Source organism: Gigantopelta aegis, chromosome 7, assembly GCF_016097555.1.
Source record: "Gigantopelta aegis isolate Gae_Host chromosome 7, Gae_host_genome, whole genome shotgun sequence".
Taxonomy (NCBI): domain Eukaryota; kingdom Metazoa; phylum Mollusca; class Gastropoda; order Neomphalida; family Peltospiridae; genus Gigantopelta; species Gigantopelta aegis.
Window position 1 is genome coordinate 30,185,123 of NC_054705.1, and position 5,130 is coordinate 30,190,252.

General features: G+C 40.0%; 1 protein-coding gene across 1 annotated transcript in view; it reads left to right on the plus strand.

The window, feature by feature from the left end:
* The first annotated feature begins 226 nt into the window (after positions 1-226).
* The window catches only part of LOC121377020 (cubilin-like), a 49,060-nt gene continuing 44,156 nt past the window's right edge, over positions 227-5,130 (plus strand). Inside the window, exons 1-2 of the mRNA XM_041504857.1 lie at positions 227-274; positions 3,596-3,613. The gene's annotated coding sequence lies outside the window, so the exon portion shown is untranslated. The remainder of the gene's footprint in view (positions 275-3,595; positions 3,614-5,130) is intronic.

Genomic DNA, 5,130 nt, shown 5'->3' on the forward strand with positions numbered 1-5,130 from the left:
TTCATAAATCGGCAGCTTGCCTTTTGTTTATTCCCGAGAGATGTCTGTATGTAATTTTCGCAAAAGGTGTATTACACAATACAGGTATATATGAAGATATATATATATATATATATATATATATATATATATCCAAAGCAGTAAAAACAAGGCGACGATGACGCAGAAACTGTTGTAGATGAAGTAGATGAAGATGACGAAGACGATGTCATAGACTATCGACTACTGAGAGAAGGAGATGTCATCTATGACAAACACATTTTAACATGTACAGGTAAGGTAATGCATTGCCATAAAAAAAAACGGGAATACATTTTCGAACATGCATGTACTCTACAAACAAAACAACAATTGGTTTACATGGTTTAGTATTGCACTTTCATTGCTATTTGTCATTACTTAAACAAATTAGGTCTCACTACACAGATCAGTTCCGGGAGTGAGATCATTGTGACATAAGTTATGGGTCACATATTCCCTTCGAGGAAATGGTGAAGAATTAAAACAATATGTATGTTTAATGGTAAGCCTTCTGGCTGTATTTTACCCATGTTATTTTGTAATATTGTGCATTGACCTTTTGGGACATGGGTGTATAGCGCAAGAGACAGCCGGAGTGAATAGGTTTATGAACCACCTGTTCGGACCGGAACTACAGCCAGATGCGGTCATATAGCAAAAAAACTGAGACGGATATGTTCTCAATTTTGGAGTGAAACTAAATGCTTATATAATGCATGTTCGCAATGGTGTATGTTGTTACTGCCAACGAGAACCTGTATAGTAAGGCCTTAGGTTGTTTCTCTTCGAATTCTTTTCCACGGACAGCGTCTTCTGCTCCATTTACATCCGACTACTTTAAATCTGCACAAGGTGACAGACAGGATTATTGTCATCATGTGTCGCTTTTCAGATCCGGTTTAAAGATCCGCGGGGCCTGTAACACAAACAGCGGGGGCCCCTTCCCAGGATATATATTTTGCAATCCCCTGGGGGAGAGGGGAAAAATGACCTGGGGAAAATAAATGGACACATCACCGCGGGACCCCTGAAGCGTGGGGCCCGCAGCACGTGATTCCATGTGCTACTAGGATAAACCTATTTTGTTGCTGCTGTCAACGCCATACCTTGGCGTGATCATTTTGCAGGTGAAAAGTTCAATTCTAAAAGGCAAAATATGCCATTTTTGGAAATTGTGGACACTGATTTTGGTACAGCTCAGCAATACGACATACGAGATTACTTCAAAACGCGACCTGTGTCCATTGAGGTTACACACCACCATTAATTACTCCATGCAGTTCAATACAATTTCTATGTCAGAATATATTCTGTGAAAAATACAACTGTCGAGAGGGTCACGTGAATACTAATTTTAGGGAGTGCTCTCAACTGACATGTACAGTGTAAAAGATCAACATAAGTCGACCACCAAATGTTTCAATTAATGGTCCCTATGCCCGACCACCGCCTCGTGTTGTTGTTATAAAAGTGACAACAGCTTGTTCTGAATGTGCACGTTAAACACTCTGACCTGATCTGACCTGACTCGCACAGTTGTTATCAGTTAGTACTACATATAACGAGTTACTTCAAACCAATGAGTTATTTAAATACTACAGAGGTAAACCTATGTGTAATCATCACAGAAAGATTTCAAAAAGCATATCAGAATTTTGTAGTATTTTGTAATGAGGAACTATTTCCTAAACCGGACTATAATATTAAGCTGCTACAGCAAGTAACGACACAACAAATGGTGGCGTATTACCTTGACTAGGATCTCAAAGCTGTGCTTCGTGTAATATACCTACTTCATATAGCGTCGATTAAGGCATATGCTATTAATTAATTGTTGTAATTAAAAATAAACTAATGCTTTTTTTTGCTTTCGTTAACGACACCACTAGAGCACATTGATTTATTAATCATCGACTATTGGATGTCAAACATTTGGTAATTTTGACATATAGTCTTGGATAGGAAACCCGCTACATTTTTCAATTAGCAGCAAGGGATCTTTTATAAGCACCATCCCACAGACAGGGTATCACATACCACGTCCTTTGATATACCAGTCGTGATGCACTGGCTAGAACGAGAAATCGCCCAATGGACCCACCGACGAGGATCGATCCTAGACCGACCGCGCATCAAGCGGGTGCTTTACCACCGGGCTACATCCCGCCCTTCAACTCTGTCTAAGTCAAATCCGCCTGGAAATTCGGAAGATGTGCCCCAGATAGACGTGCTTGAACCTTCAATGGATGTATGTGTCAGATGGTTGATTGAAAGAAATGTTTTATTTAACGACGCACTCAACACATTTTATTTACGGTTATATGGCGTCGGACATATTATGGTTAAGGACCACACAGATATTGAGAGAGAAAACCCGCTGTCGCCACTTCATGGGCTACTCTTTTCGATTAGCAGCAAGGGATCTTTTATATGCACCATCCCACAGACAGGGTAGTACTTACCACGGCCATTGATATACCAGTCGTGGTGCACTGGCTGGAATGAGAAATAGCCCAATGGATCCACCGACGGGGATCGATCCCAGACCGACCGCGCTACGCCCCGCCCCCCAGAACTATTGATTCTACTGGGTATCGCGGTCAAAGGCGTACTGGCTCTTCTTGTTGGGGGGGGGGGGAGGGGGGAGGGTGCAGAATCTGGCTAACAGCATTTAGTTATTATTAGCATTACTGCCAAACAGCTATATAGAATTGCAAACAAAAGAAAATGGCTTCCCCCAGTTAGCAGGAATAATAATGTTTTTTTGTTTTTTTATTAACTCTAAAATTACGCGTTTTTCATTGTTAAAGTGTCAGTATGTGTTGGTCGTCCGGGTATGCATCTTTCCAACACATCAGGCTCATATTTGAGTTGACCCTACCTTTAACATGGAATGGACTACAACTAATATTGTTGAACGGTGGAAATATATAGTGAAAATGTTTCAGGCCAGATCATTTTGCCTAAATATATCTATCGTTTTTGCCTGAATTTGACGATTTACTCCAGTAATTGACGAAACCCCACCCCACCCCGCTACCCCGTCTAATGCGCGTATGATAGCGGTCTGCCCAGTGATTGATTGAAACACACATTTTATTTTTGCCAAAAAATATACATTTTGTAGGCATACATACATACATACATATTATATATAAAATAATATAATGTGCACATTGCTGGGAATGATAAGTAGCAACGGGTTACAATCGATAAAAGTCAATAGTAAATGGGTAATGCATGCATAGCAATAATATACAATATAATAACATAATTATGTCATGTATCAAATACTTACACAATTTAATCAGCTGTTTTGAATTGTCGCTGGACAGCAGTTGCGTTATTTTAAATGTTGATGGTTTATTATAATAAAAAAAGGTTTAATATATTTATCTCTTATGTTACTGTAGAAAGGACACACTAGAACAAAATGATATTCGTCTTCTACTACATTCATATTGCACAGACTACAAATTCTATTATTCCTGTCAATATTGTGGTATCTGCCCGTTTCTATAAAGAGATTATGGGAAGATAATCTATATTTACTCAAAATATGTTTGTATTTCAGGGCGACAGGTTTCTGAAGGTAAGGTTGTAAGCAATAATTATTAACAACGAATTTGTATAACAGACATTTTGGAGAATTGTTGAATACGGCATACATAGACTGGATAAATTGATCAGTCATTCTCTGTTTGAATAGTGATATAAATGTATTGCGATTTTGTACATTTTGATTATACCATATGTGACCAAAACCATTAGTGAGAAGCAGGTCTCGTATTTGACTAACCCAGTTAACAGAACGTGGTTTTCTTATGCACTCGACATATAGGATGTTATAACACTCTTTCAAAATACAGTTATCTGTATTCAACAAATTTATCCAGTATTATAGTGATCGCTATCACATCCTCCTCCGCGGATATCACATTAATGATATGGCCGTCCCTACCGGTCTTCTTTTGATCTATTCGTCGGCGCTGATCTTTAGATAACCAGAGACGACGAGTCACGCCATTGACGGGGAGTTTTGTCAACGCTGCACTTTACTGTGGAAAGGGCATTCACACTTGCAGTAACTGAAAACCACGTAGTTGTTTTTTTTTTTTTTTTTTTTTTTTTGGGGGGGGGGGGGGGTTCCGTTCATTTTGTTTGTTACATAGTCACTAAATTTGACACAAATAGTGTGCTAATAATAAATAACAGCTTCTATCAAACGCTTCCAGTTCCTCGGAACGGAATTTTGGCATTACCTTACGCACGCGCATAAGCGTACGAGAGACGTTGGAGCAAATCCTCAAATTGGGGCAATAATGACAGAGATATTCGTGCAGAATGAGCTGGCCTGAAACCTTTAAACCATACTACTTTCCGTCATACTACCTACAATATGGTAATTCATGTAAAACGCGTATTGATTCGTTTGCAACCCTATTTAGCTGTTTGGCAGCAATGTTAATACGAAGGAAGGAAGGATATGTTTTATTTAACGACGCACTCAACACATTTTATTTACGGTTATATGACGTCAGACATATGGTTAAGGACCACACAGATATTGAGAGAGGAAACCCGCTGTCGCCACTTCATGGGATACTCTTTTCGATTAGCAGTAAGGGATCTTTTATATGCACCCTCCCACAGACAGGATAACACATACCACGGCCTTTGGTATACCAGTGGGTCCACCGACGGGGATCGATCCCAGACCGACCGCGCATCAAGCGAACGCTTTACCACTGGGCTACGTCCCGTCCCATATATATTTAATCGTTTAATTGGGGGGGGGGGGGACCTGCCTACACCCCTACAAAAATGGTAGCCCTGTTTGCCTGTGGTTACAAGTAGTCCAAGTACTATGCTGTTCGAGAGCTAGACTGACATTTGGACGTTTATGATCATTACCGTCCAAAAGCTCTCGGACGGCATAGTACTCGGACTATGTTACGACAGACTTCAGACGACACCATAACTACATCAAAAACGCCACTTAGCAACCTGTCGATAACCATGTAATTCGCGCTATTTTACGACGTCAATATACTGCCTAACGACCGACATCTTTCGAAACATGGCTCTGAACATTTCACGAACAGACAA